The sequence below is a fragment of the Balaenoptera musculus genome, chromosome 9 (genome assembly GCF_009873245.2).
Source record: "Balaenoptera musculus isolate JJ_BM4_2016_0621 chromosome 9, mBalMus1.pri.v3, whole genome shotgun sequence".
Lineage (NCBI taxonomy): Eukaryota > Metazoa > Chordata > Mammalia > Artiodactyla > Balaenopteridae > Balaenoptera > Balaenoptera musculus.
Window position 1 is genome coordinate 94,964,017 of NC_045793.1, and position 14,889 is coordinate 94,978,905.

General features: G+C 39.3%; 1 protein-coding gene across 2 annotated transcripts in view; it reads left to right on the forward strand.

The window, feature by feature from the left end:
* The window catches only part of SUGCT (succinyl-CoA:glutarate-CoA transferase), a 781,582-nt gene that overhangs the window by 397,883 nt on the left and 368,810 nt on the right, over window positions 1-14,889 (forward strand). The gene's annotated exons all lie outside the window — the stretch shown is intronic.

The window sequence follows — 14,889 nt, forward strand, 5'->3', positions numbered from 1 at the left end:
GAGTTAAGGATCTCTCAGCCAAGAAATGGCCATACAGTGTTGCAGCAAATGTAATTTTAGGAACTGTTTTCTGTAGACTTGTTTTACCGTGTTAACAAAAATCTGTATTATGTTTCTTCCCCTCGATGTGGGTGTGTCCTTGTGTGTGTATTCAAGAGAGGCTTCCGTTTGTTGAATGATCTTCATGCAAACATCTTGGAGTGCTTTACAAAAGAATTTAAAAAATTAAACCAAACAGGATATGAAACTGTGATGCCAAACAAGTAAGTCTTTAGGCATGATTTAAATTTAGTTAATGACATAAAGAGCTAAATCTGTGAAAGGAAGCAAGTTCCTTGGATCAGAGAAAAAGAAGCAGAAAACAGATACTCATATTTTGTGTAAGTCTTCATTTGAGTAGCTCCAAAAATGCTCTTTTAGAAGTGCAGTTGGAAAACCCCAGGCTAAGTGAGTTCCAAGGAACAGCATTTTAGGGAAAAAGACCAGATAATGGCTCCCGTGTGCGTAGCGATCTGCAGATTACAAAGCGTTTTCCCAGCCATTACCTCATTTGATTGTAACAAAACCCCACCAAAGTCGTTAAGGGATGTGTTATCCCATTTTACAGATGAATAAGCTGATGACAGGAGAAATTAAGGGATTATACTAAGCTAGGATTCGAATATGGATCTTGATCTAAATCTGGTGTTCTATTTACAGTACCATGCGTCTGTGGCAGAATCTTTATGCTGGTTGCTTTTCTTCTACCATTATAGATCTGTCTCTGAGGTAACAGCAGTGACTCTGGCTTCCCAGGATAACATGGCATTCTGCTCCCTCTCGGGAGGGACTGCTGACGTCCTTGTCTAACTGGGAAATTCGAAAACCAGGGTCTTCTAATGCAAGTACATTGCAGATGATATCACGGCTTAATCCTTCCATAACATTTAAACTGACTTTGATGGTTTGTCTTTCAAGTCACCCTCCAGCAGTTCCCAGAATCCCCCCTGAGTAGATGTGATTGGAATGATCCAGGCACCAGTTGCCAGTGGCGTAGGTAGCTTCTCCTGGTTGTAGACTGTAGTGGGGAAAATGGGCAATTCTTAGTGGGCTTCCTGTCCTTTGCTGACTTGGACCAAGTGTGGTTATTCTAGAAGCTCTGAAGATTCTATGAGCATTGTGGTTTCAGACAGTGAGTCATGGCCTTGTGCCTGAGGGGTAAGTGATATAGTATGTGGATGCATTCTTGAAACATAGTGTTCAGATCATTCAGAATTGACTGTGCTACAGCTGCTGAGTTTTGTTGTTGTTGTTTTATTGCCTTTTCCTCTAAAAACACATTTGATTTCTCATCAAAGGTTTAGTCTTTAAAAAGTTCATACTTTCTTTGATATTTCTTTAACTTTAGACAAAGCCAGGAAGAACACTGTTCTGTGACTCTTTCAATCTTTTGGCAAAACACATGTGGTGGAATCCAACAACGAGCAATTGAAACCATGTCTCTGTAACTAGCTTCTTGAGCAGATCACTCAAGCCAAATGTAAGCCCAATTAAGGCAGTGGAAAAATGGAGGGACACCATTAGGGCAGTCAGGGCCTTGCAGAAAGCCAGTAAACCTAAGCATGTTACTTTTTACCTCACATTTCAGTATACTTTTTGCAGATTTTTACCTTTGTGCTTAATTTAAAAATATCCATATGAAGACTTCAGCTATCTTGCTTTTAGCCGATAAACACAGCCTATCCAAAAGATTTATATGACTTCCATATGTCATTTGAGCATTTGAGACAGGAAGATAAACCATCCCACGTGGAGCCATCAGGAATAAAAGATAGCTGGAACAGTGTTTCCAAACTGGCTGCATTCCCCAGTCTGGCCTCCTGTATGGGCACTCGCTCTCTCATCCTTCAATCTCTCTGGTGATGAGTTATTTCTGGCTGCATTGTGCTAACCTTTGGACACTGCCTTCCTTCTTGAGCCTGTGTTTATCTCAGTATCGCTTTGATTGCCTATTCTCTATTCATCTATTCATTTCTTTCAACTTGACTTGACTTTGCTTCTTAGCCCCTGCCTCTGAATTTGCTCTATACCTACCTTTGCCAATCTGCCCTTAGTTTGATCTGCTTTGAGTATCTGTTGTTCGGATCCTCATCACATGACTGTCTGTCATGTGTCACCCTCTGTAACTTGACTACCTGTATTTATTCCTGTTCCTTATCATTTGGTTCCTCCACTCTCAATGTGTTAGTTATGTCCCTATGTATCTAGCACTGTACTTGATGCTCTGGAAAGCATACTAAAAATAACAGATAGGGTTCTGCCCACTCTTCCACCTACCTGGAATATTCCTTCTCATATATGTCCTGAACTTTCAATGATCCACTTCTCTACCTGCCAGACCTTGGTAATCATTTCTTCTTTTAAATTCCTTCAACATTTGTTGTCCAGGTGGCTAAAGATCACCTGAAAGATGATGCATCATTGCTTAATGTTCATATGATGATAAGCTCTTAGAATGCAGGTCTAAAGATCCTCAGTTCTTGGCAAAGTGTCTGGCACAGAAAACCTGCTCCATGTCTGCTAATTAGCTTTGGATGGAATATAAGACTGTGTTCACAGGAAAACTGAGACTATGACTATATAATATAATCTGTTTTGTTTTGTTTTTTTACATCTTTATTGGAGTATAATTGCTTTACAATGGTGTGTTAGTTTCTGCTGTATAACAAAGTGAATCAGCTATACATATACGTATATCCCCATATCTACTCCCTCTTGTGTCTCCCTGCCACCCTCCCTATCCCACCCCTCTAGGTGGTCACAAAGCACGGAGCTGATCTCCCTGTGCTATGCGGCTGCTTCCCACTAGCTATCTATTTTACATTTGGTATTATATATTAGTCCATGCCACTCTCTCACTTTGTCCCAGCTTACCCTTCCCCCTCCCCATGTCCTCAAGTCCATTCTCTACATCTGCCTCTTTATTCCTGTCCTGCCCCTAGGTTCTTCAGTTTAGTTTCCTCCATTTCTTTTTCATTTATTTCTGACCTGATCTTTATGATTTCTTTCTTCCTGCTAACTTTGGGGTTTTTTTGTTCTTCTTTCTCTAATTACTTTAGGTGTAAGGTTAGGTTGTTTATTTGAGATGTTTCTTGTTTCTTGAGGTAGGATTGTATTGCTATAAACTTCCCTCTTAGAACTGCTTTTTCTGTATCCCATCGGTTTTGGGTCATTGTGTTTTCATTGTCATTTGTTTCTAGGCATTTTTTGATTTCCTCTTTGATTTCTTCAGTGATCTCTTGGTTCTTTAGTAGCGTATTGTTTAGCCTCCGTGTATTTGTATCTTTTACAGATTTTTTCCTGTAATTGATATCTTGTCTCGTGCCGTTGTGGTTGGAAAAGATACTTGATACGATCTCAGTTTTTTCAGATTTACCAAGGCTTGATTTGTGACCCAAGATATGATCCGTCCTGGAGAATGTTCCATGAGCACTTGAGAAGAAAGTGTATTCCATTGTTTTTGGATGGAATGTCCTATAGATATCAATTAAGTCCATCTTGTTTAATGTATCATTTAAAGCTTATGTTTCCTTATTTATTTTCATTTTGGATGATCTGTCCATTGGTGAAAGTGGGGTGTTAAATTTGCCTACTATGATTGTGTTACTGTCGATTTCCCCTTTTATGGCTGTTAGCATTTGCCTTATGTATTGAGGTGCTCCTATGTTGGGTGCCTAAATATTTATAATTGTTATATCTTCTTCTGGATTGATCCCTTGATCATTATGTAGTGTCCTTCTTTGCCTTTTGTAATAGTCTTTCTTTTAAAGTCAATTTTGTCTGATATGAGGATTACTACTCCAGCTTTCTTTTGATTTCCATTTGCATGGAATATCTTTTTCCATCCCTTTAATTTGAGTCTGTATGTGTCCCTAGGTCTGAAGTGGGTCTCTTGTAGACAGCATATATAGGGTCTTGTTTTTGTATCCATTCAGCCAGTCTATGTCTTTTGGTTGGAGCATTTATTCTATTTACATTTAAGGTAATTATCGATATGTATGTTCCTATTACCATTTTTAAAATTGTTTTGGGTTTGTTATTGTAGGTCTTTTCTTTCTCTTGTGTTTCCTACCTAGAGAAGTTCCTTTAGCATTTGTTGTAAAGCTTCTTTGGTGGTGCTGAAGTCTCTTAGCTTTTGCTTGTCTGTAAAGGTTTTAATTTCTCCATTGAATCTGAATGAGATCCTTGCTGGGTAGAGTAATCTTGGTTGTAGGTTTTTCCCTTTCATCACTTTAAATATGTCATTCCAATCCCTTCTGGCTTGTAGAATTTCTGCTGAAAGATCAGCTGTTAACCTTATGGGGATTCCCTTGTATGTTATTTGTTGTTTTTCCCTTGCTGCTTTTAATATTTTTTCTTTGTATTTAATTTTTGATAGTTTGATTAATATGTGTCTTGGCGTGTTTCTCCTTGGATTTATCCTGTATGGGACTCTCTGCGCTTCCTGGCCTTGATTAACTATTTCCTTTCCCATATTAGGGAAGTTTTCAACTATAATCTCTTCAAATATTTTCTAAGTCCCTTTCTTTTTCTCTTCTTGTTCTGGGACCCCTATAATTCAAATGTTGGTGTGTTTAATGTTTTCCCAGAGGTCACTGAGGCTGTCCTCAATTCTTTTCATTCTCTTTTCTTTATTCTGCTCTGCAGTAGTTATTTGCACTATTTTATCTTCCAGGTCACTTATCCGTTCTTCTGCTTCAGTTATTCTGCTATTGATTCCTTCTAGAGAATTTTTAATTTCATTTATTGTGTTGTTCATCACTGTTTGCTGTTTAGGTCTTCTAGGTCCTTGTTAAACATTTCTTGTATTTTCTCCATTCTATTTCCAAGATTTTGGATCATCTTTACTATCATTACTCTGAATTCTTTTTCAGGTAGGCTGCCTATTTCCTCTTCATTTGTTTGGTCTGGTGGGTTTTTACCTTGCTCCTTCATCTGCTGCATATTTCTCTGTCTTCTCATATTGCTTAACTCACTGTGTTTGGGGTCTCCTTTTTGCAGGCTGCACGTTCGTAGTTCCCATTGTTTTTGGTATCTGCCACCAGTGGCTAAGTTCGGTTCAGTGGGTTTTGTAGGCTTCCTGCTGGGGGGGACTAGTGCTTGTGTTCTGGTGGATGAAGCCGGATCTTGTCTTTCTGGTGGGCAGAACCGTGTCTGGTGGTGTGTTTTGGGGTGTCTGTGACCTTATTATGATTTTAGACAGCCTCTCTTCTAATGGGTGGTGTTGTGTTCCTGTCTTGCTAGTTGTTTGCCATAGGGTGTCCAGCACTGGAGCTTGCTGGTTGTTGAATGGAGCTGGGTCTTAGCATTGAGATGGAGATCTCTGGGAGAGGTTTTGCTGTTTGATATTACGTGGAGCTGGGAGGTCTCAGGTGGACCAATGTCCTGAGCTCAGCTCTCCCACCTCAGAGGCACAGGCCTGATACCCAGCCAGAGCCCCAAGACCGTGTCAGCCACACGGCTCAGAAGAAAAGAGAAAAAAAGAAAGAAAGAATGAAAAAAATAAAATAAAATAAAGTTATTAAAATAAAAAATAATTATTTAAAATTAAAAAAATTAAAAAGTAATTAGAAAAAAGAAAGAAGAGAGCAACCAAACCAAAAAACAAATCCACCAGTGATTACAAGTGCTAAAAACTATACTTAAAAGAACAAACAAACAAACAAAAAATGGACAGACAGAACCCTAGGATAAATGGTAAAAGCAGAACTATACAGACAAAATCACACAAAGAAGCATACACATACATACTCATAAAAAGAGAAGAAGGAAAAAAATATATATATCATTGCTCCCAAAGTCCACTGCCTCAATTTTGGGATGATTCGTTGTCTATTCAGGTATTCCACCGATGCAGGGTACATCAAATTGATTGTGGAGATATACTCTGCTGCTCCTGAGGCTGCTGGGAGAGATTTCCCTTTCTCTTCTTTGTTCGTACAGCTCCCGGGGTTCAGTTTTGGATTTGGACCCGCCTCTGCATGTAGGTCGCCTGAGGGCGTCTGTTCTTCGCTCACACAGGACGGGGTTAAAGGAGCAGCTGCTTCGGGGGCTCTGGCTCACCCAGGCCGCGGGGAGGGAGGGGTACGGAGGCGGGGCGAGCCTGCGGCGGCAGAGGCCAGCGTGACATTGCAGCAGCCTGAGGCGCACCGTGCGTTCTCCCGGGGAAGTTGTCCCCGGATCACGGGAGCCTGGCAGTGGCGGGCAGCACAGGCTCCCGGGAGGGGCGGTGTGGATAGTGACCTGTGCTTGCACACAGGCTTCTTGGTGGCTCCAGCATCAGCCTTAGCATCTCATGCCCGTCTCTGGGGTCCGTGCTGATAGCCGCGGCTCGCGCCCGTCTCTGGAGCTCGTTTAGGCAGCGCTCTGAATCCCCTCTCCTCGCGCACCCCAAAACAATGGTCTCTTGCCTCTTCGGCAGCTCCAGACTTTTCCTGGACTCCCTCCCAGCTAGCTGTGGCGCACTAGCCCCCTTCAGGCTGTGTTCACGCCGCCAACCCCAGTCCTCTCCCTGGGATCCGACCAAAGCCTGAGCCTCAGCTCCCAGCCCCCGCCCACCCTGGCGGGTGAGCAGACAAGCCTCTCGGGCTGGTGAGTGCTGCTCGGCACCGATCCTCTGTGTGGGAATCTCTCCACTTTGCCTTCCGCTCTCCTCCGCGGCTCCGAATCTTCCCCCCCTCTGCCACCCCCAGTCTCTGCCCGTGAAGGGGCTTTCTAGTGTGTGGAAACCTTTCCTCCTTCACAGCTCCCTCCCACTGGTGCAGGTCCCGTCCCTATTTTGTCTCTGTTTTATCTTTTTTCTTTTGCCCCACCCAGGTACATGGGGAGTTTCTTGCCTTTTGGGAGGTCTGAGGTCTTCTGCCAGCGTTCAGTAGGTGTTCTGTAGGAGTTGTTCCACATATAGATGTATTTCTGATGTATTTGCTGGAAGGAAGGCAATCTCCACGTCTCACTCCTCCACCATCTTCCATTTCCTATAGCCTAGTTCTAAATGGAACTATACAGTTTTGAATGTTGAGTAGTGCTGTCCAATAGAACTTTCTGTGAGGATTGAAATACTCTTTATCTTCATTGCGCAATATGGTAGCCATTAGCCACATTTTCCTGCTGAGCACTTGAAATGTGGCTACCGTGACTGAGGAGTTGGATTAAATTTATTTAACTGTGATTAATTTAAAATTTAAAAAGCCATGTATGGGTAGTGGCTGCCAGATGGAATAATGCATGCTGCAGGAATGTGGGGAGTGGAAAGGTAAATGTGGACTGTGAGATGGAAGAGTCCTCATGGAGGAAGATGCACTTGAGTCTTGAAGATGGGAAGCAGAAAGAAGGGGAGATACATTTTAAGTGAAAGGATACAGCAGAAGCTCTGAGGTAATTAAAGATGTTATGTTTGGGATCAGGTTGAAGACTTGAAGTAAAGCAGAGTTTGAGAACTAGAGATCATAGTAATAATAATAGCAGCTGCTTACTGATACTACAAGTCACATGCTAATTTAATCTTCACAATATTATGACTCAGAGTATATAAGTAATTTGCCCAAGGGTGCAGTTTAACATATGGCTGACCTGGGATTTGAACTAAAGTCTGTCTAGCTTAAAAACCTAAGCTCTTATACCGACATACTATATTGTCTCATGCTCTGACATGTTAAGAAAGACTTAAAAGTGGAAAATAGCCCAAATGTCCTTCGTCTGGTAAATGGGTAAACAACGGAATACATCCAATTAATGGAATACTGCTAAGCAATATAAAAAGTAATAGAACTAGAAATAAATGTAACAGCATGGATGAATCTCAAGTGCATAATGCTAAGTGAAAGAAGCCAGATGTAAAAGGCTACATACTGTATGATTCCATTTATATGACATTCCAGAAAGGTAAAATTATAGGGACAGAAGACAGATCAGTGGCTGCCATGAGCTGGTGGTAAAGGGGGGATTGACTACAGTGAAACAAGAGAATTTGTGCGGGGGTGATGAAAACATTCTATATTTTGATTGTAGTGGTGGTTACATGATTATGCATTTGTCAAAACTCAGAACTGTGACCTATAAGGGGAGAATTTTACTATATGTAAATTGCACTTCAATAAACTTAACTGAAAAAGAAAGAAAGGCTTACAAGTAGATCCAAGTTTATTTTCACAAAGGCAGGTGGGAATATGGTTGGTTATTCTGACTCAGGCTATTTTGAAAAATAAATAATTCTAAATTTTTTTGTGTCTAAACATATCTTCATATTTATGATATGTATATACACACATATAACAGAAAAACGATGTAGGAATTGAAGACTCAAAAGAAACGTGTGTGTGTGTGTGTGTATGTGTGTGTGTGTGTGTGTGTGTGTGTTTGTCTAAAGCAGTTAAATTTGTATTTAACATGAGTTGACACAGTAAATGTTTATTCAACTTGGTGTTTATTTGCCATCGGCATGGGAAAGAGGGTGGAGGTGAAAGAGGAAGAGATATTTTAATTAGACCTGAGTGGTAGGATGTTATATGCTTTATCCCATTTTCCTTTTATTTAAGTGAAAAATAACTAGCATATGAAGTCATCAGCCCTTTTGAAAGCTTACTTTAAAATTTCCCAATGCATAATGTAATTCTTGTTTTTACAATAAAACCACTGTAGGAGACAATAGTACAATGGATATCTTTTTGCATATACTTATTTCCTCCTGTAATATTTCCAAGAAAACTGTCATGCAGAATTAATCATCTAAAAGGCTTACATGACTCTGTCTTCACTCATTTTGTTGTGTGTTCATAAAACCATAGATATGTGTAATTTTCAGGCAGAGGGGATGTCAAAATATTTTACAGCCCACTCCGTTGTCTATGAGCAGATTAGGGGTTATCTCTCTTTTATAACTGAAGAGGTGACATACATTGTAGTTAAATAACTTTCCCATAGTCACATATCTAATGCTTGGGGTTTCATGCTCAAAGAGTGATTAATCTTAATAAAGAACTATAAACAAGATTAATTAATGATTACGATTTAAGCATTTTTCTTGGTTTTCTGCCGTTAGCATTTCTCCAGGTTCAAGCTTTATTAGCATCATATATAATAATAGTTAAATAATCCTGATTAATCTTAAAATATTCTTATTAGGGAAAGCGTAAATTACAGAATGTATTATTCTTTGAATAGACTGCATTTACTTTTTTTGGTAAACACCTTATTTTACTTTATTAACATATGATAGATAATTTTAAAAAAATTTTGTTTTATATTGGAGTATAGTTGATTAACAATGTTACGTTAGTTTCAGGTGTACAGCAAAGTGATTCAGTTATACATATATATGTATCTATTCTTTTTCAAATTCTTTTCCCATTTAGATTATCTCAGAATATTGAGCAGAGTTCCCTGTGCTATACAATAGGTCCTTGTTGGTTATCTACTTTACATATAGTAGTGTGTATATGTTAATCCCAAACTCCCAATTTATCCCCCCTCCCATCTTTCCCCTTTGGTAATCATAAGTTTGTTTTCTAAGAATAGACTGCATTTACTAATGTGGAATCTGAAATAATGAATATGAAGGTGCTTTGCTGGCCTTAAAGCACGGAACAAATGTTATTATTTTTTACCTTGATTTTATCTTTCAGTCATTTGTCTGCCATTTTTTCCTAGAATCCTGAGTAGTACAATGCATACATTTGCAGAGAAAACTGAAGTCTGATGTTTTTGCTAGCTAGGAAATAATTCTGTTTCACTAAAAATAAATATATAATTAAATTTCTACATCTACATATAACAAAGTTTCATAGTGATCTAATTAAAATAATATAAATAAAATTGCTTTTGAACTGATACAAAACCAGTAATCGGTGTCATTGTGACTTGTCACTCTGTTCAGTAATCTCATAGAATTATTTAAGTGTGTGTGTGTGTGTGTGTGTGTGTGTGTGTGTGTGTGTATCCTCAAGACTGTGATTCTAGGCAACATTTTTTATTTACCCCCTTTAGCTTTCTGTTTATCTAGCTCAGACTCTTCAAGTCACCAAATGGTTGCCTTGGGAGAGTGTGCAAGGCTAGGTGTCTTCTCCCAGTGACAATGACTACCACTCCACACTTTAGTTTCCAAAGAAAGACATTGTATTGATTTTCTCACCTGTGGACACAGGTCCTTAGCTAAATCACCCCAGTCCATCAGAGCCTACCCTATCACTTTGTATGAGACATATAAAAGATTTGGGGATAACAGAGGGAGAATACAACACAGGAAAATAACTCTCAATAGCAGCACAAATCCAGATCCAGCCCAGACTCTTTCCAGGCCAGCTGCTGACCTCTCTCAGCCTCCCCGACAAGGCAGGGGTAGCTAGTCCTCCACCGCCAAAACCACTCAGGCCTCCAGGCTGGGAATCTGGGTCAAACATTGACCCCAGATTTACCTGCCCTACTATGAAACTTTCCCACGGTTATTCATAGTGAGAACAGCTGTCCCCTTCTGGGAAACCCCTTCTCTGTTCACAGGATTACAGTCAGGACCTGTGTGGCACCAACAAGAAAATCATAAGTAGGCCATCACTGGTGCATTTCTTTTCTTTTCTTTTTTTTTTTAAATTTTATTTATTTTTTGGCCACATTGGGGCTTCATTGCTGCACGTGGGCTTTCTCTAGTAGCGGCGAGCGGGGGCTACTCTTTGTTGCGGCGTGCGGGCTTCTCATTGCGGTGGCTTCTCTTGTTGCGTAGCATGGGTTCTAGGCACACGGGCTTCAGTAGTTGCAGCACACAGGCTCAGTAGTTGCAGCACGCAGGCCATAGAGTGTGCAGGCTTCAGTAGTTGTGGTGCGCGGGCTCTAGAGCGCAGGCTCAGTAGTTGTGGCGCACGGGCTTAGTTGCTCCGTGGCATGTGGGATCTTCCCGGTCCAGGGATCAAACTTGTGTCCCCTGCATTGGAAGGCAGATTCTTAACCACTGCGCCACCAGGAAATTACCTGGTGCATTTCTTAAATCCAATGTTTATATGTGGTCAATATAAAATAGAACAAAGTACAGCTGTGTTGGTTTAAGTCAGATCAGCAACCCAAAGTCTCATTGGCTTGGGCTTCCCCAAATCCACCTCAACAACTCCTCAGGCCACTCTGCTAGGTTTAGAAAGAAGATCACATCTTTAAAGCATCTTTTCTCCTAGGAGTAATTTATCGACAGTCTCCTTTTTCTGTCTCATCACTGAATCATTTTTGCTTTAGAGCAGCCATTGGCATTGATAATGAAAAAAAGAAGGAATTTTTATCAGATATTAGGAAAAAAAACCCTATTCTCCATGTACTTAATATTCTAAGGAAGAGACCAAAAATTTTAAAGCTTACAGTGAGCTAGGCAGGTGCTTTAAAATATATATTATCTGCCTCAACTCTGATGAAACTGTTATCCTGCATATTATAGTTGATGAAAATGAGCGCCTAAAAAAGGTGAAGTTATTTGGCCTACGTCATAATGCTATGAAGTGATGGATCTGGAGGACGCTAAAGGCTGCATTCTTTCCATTCCACCTTTCCATCTGTGGAGGCTTCAGGAAATGTATTGTGCTTCTTTAATTTCTGCTATAATATATTATGATGATCCATTAATGCCTTGAGTAGAGAAGTGAGTGGAGTAGAGCCTGTGGAAAAAAGCACTTTGTAGAAAGTGGGGAGTAGTTAATTGGCAAGTTGAGATTGACAAGACTGACAACATTTAAGAAGCAGAGGACGTATACACACTACTACATAGAAAATAGATAACTAATAAGAACCTGCTATATAGCACAGGGAACTCTACTCAATACTCTGTAATGGCCTATATGGGAAAAGAATCTAAAAAAGAGTGGATATATGTATATGCATAACTGATTCACTTTGCTGTACAGCAGAAACTAACACAACATCATAAATCAACTATACCCCAATAAAAATTAATTAAAAAAAAAAAGAGTCAGAGGACACGTCCTCACAGTACTTCTTGGACAGGGACCTGGAAAAAGAGAAACTTTGGGGACTTTCAGCAATTCCCTTCATGCTCTGTATCTCAATGGGCTACTAGATACACCCTCCACTTTTTCTTTTCTTTTTCTTTTCTTTTCTTTTTTTTTTGCCATAAAAAGAAGAATGCAATAAATTTTCAACATAATGTTAGGAACTAGCTACAGCTATATCACCCACCACTCTCTTCTTCCAAATCACTCAACTACCATAACTCATTAAACGTGAAATGTGGAAACCAGAATATAGAGATGGTCTTTGCCAACAAATGTTAAAACATTTTTATATTTATACCTATTTATACCTGTGACTATTTATACTTGTGAGCTGGGTAGGATTTAGAATTTGTACCAATGGTTGATAACCTATGACCTTAAGCTTAGTAGCTTAAACAATTTATATTCATCAAAAGCAGTTACTGGTACCTTTCCCCTGCCTAAAGTTGATGGGAAAATGTCCTAAATAGGACAAATAATTGGAAGGAAAAGCAGCTTAAAATAACACTAAATCCTGGACACATTTAAGGGCAAATGGTCACATTCCCACATAGTGTGAAATCTTCATTTTATTCAGAACATGGCTGACATGTTTATAAGCTAAGCTTCTTTTTCAGACCAGAGAATCCCACAGATGTCTCATCTGGGAGGACTTATGAACTGTGTGACTTACTTTCTTGTTATTGTTAATAAAACCAACTGTTCAATTTAGAAATCATCTCTTATCCTTTTCATGGCTTTTTGCACATTTCCTTTGTGGGTTTAAAAGGATCCTCTGTATTTTAATAGTTTACTCACTCTTTCCAATAAAAATAGCTAAAAAATAAAACTACAGTAGGCATTGTGAGTACACCACGTCCTTGGAAGCCATGTTGGTGTACTACCGAGAGGAAAAGGACCACAGAGGCACAGACACAATTCTCCAGCGGCTTTTGCGAGCGTATCAAGAGCATTTTGGTAGTGTCGCATGTTGTGGCTGCCAGTGTTCAGTTTTCCCAGGTTGTTCAGGAAATTGAATTCTTTAAATATGCACAAATTGTTCTAAGTCAAATACCTAGGAGGTCAAAGGAGAACTCTTTAAGGCCCTATGGGCTAACCAAGGAAACACAGGGCTTCACCTCCATGAAGGGGCCCCCCACTGACAGCTTCAACTTTACGTATTGTTTAATACTTGGACATATGTTTCATTGCCTGCTTGAGGTCCAGTAGTCAGGGATGGTTGAGATCTTCTCTCAGCTATTCTATTTAGCTATTAAAGTGTTCATTTACCTATCTTTTATGTTTCCCATTACCTCCCCATGGGGGCTCATATACCAGTGCATTGAACAGATTAGTGAAAGTCTTAGTAATTTTCCTATTATGTTTATCCACACCTGTATTACCACATTCCATTATTTAGAACCAAGTTTGATCACTAGTGGTAAACAAATTATAAAATTCATGAGGTCAAGGATCATGCAGTTTTGCCTCTTAATCGCTGTATTAAAGTGCAGTCAAGTGCCTGTATCCAGTGGATGTTAAATGAATATTTGTTACTTGGATGAATTAATGCTATCCATTTCTGGATAGAAAAACTGAAGCATATGAGCTTATGAGACTCTTTTAAGTTAAACAGCAGGTAGGTAGAAGGTGAGGAATTAGATCTTATATCTTTTTGTTATTCTAATCAACCTTTATTTTTCATCAGACTCTGCTTCCTTTGAAAAAAATTATTAACTTATGAATATATGATTGTTAAGAGTTGAATTAATTTTTCCCAACATATTTATCAAACAAGGAACTGGTGTGTCCTGGCTTCCTTAGCAAAAGCTCTTAGAGATGTAATTGTGCAGTGTGTCACTTCAGGTTCAAATAGGTTTTTCTAGAATCTTTCAGACTGGATACAGAGACTCGTATAACATCGATAAACAATGTGCATTTTATTAATTCAAACTAAATCAATAGGAAAACCTGTTTCAGTAAAATATAATTCAATTTACTGTAACAAGTGTTAACTACTTTACAAGCTTGGGGTGCAAATAAGGTCATGTGGTAGTCATCGGTGCTGTTTACCAAATATTCCCAGCTTTCTGCCTCCTGGTGACATGGTGGAATTGTACTTCCTGGCTTTCTTACAGTGGGATGGGACCATGTGACTAGATCTGACCGAAGTGTGAACAGAGGCTGTCATTTTCGGGCCAAAGCATTTAATATCTGGTCTGAGACCCTACAGAGTTCCCATTCTCTTTGGCACAGTGGACTGTTAAATGCTGGGGATGCTGCTTCTCCGTCAGCCTGGGTCCCTGAGTGATTAAATGGAGCAGAGTCCACTCCTGACCCAAAGTTATCATTTAGCCTGGGAAAGAAAGGAATCTTTGTTGTTTTAAGCCACTGAGATTTGGGGTTGTTGTTACTGTAGCATAATCTAACCTTTCCTGACTGATATAGGAAATACGTTTCTTATTTTTCCACTTCATAGAAGTGATCATTGATTTGAGCCTCAAAGTATGTGATTTTTTTTTTTTTTCTAGTAGAAAACTGGAGAAAGGCATTACAGGAAGAGGGACTGTTTTTTTTTTTAATATTGATAATATATTTTATTCTAATATGAGCAAAATATTATCACTTCAACATGTAATCAGTATAAAATTTATTAATGAGATGTTTTATATTCTTTTGTTCGTACTAAGTTTTCAAAACTCAGTGTGTATTTTAAACTTAAGACATCTCAGTTTGGACTAGCTGTATTTCAGGTGCTCTACAGCTGGTAATATCATATTGCACAGTGCAGCTTTAGGCTTTTGGTTCTTTACTTACTGGATGATATGATTTGTAAAGGGTATTTTAACACTCAGTTTTAAAAATTCTAATTCTGGTTAAAACTCACCAATGG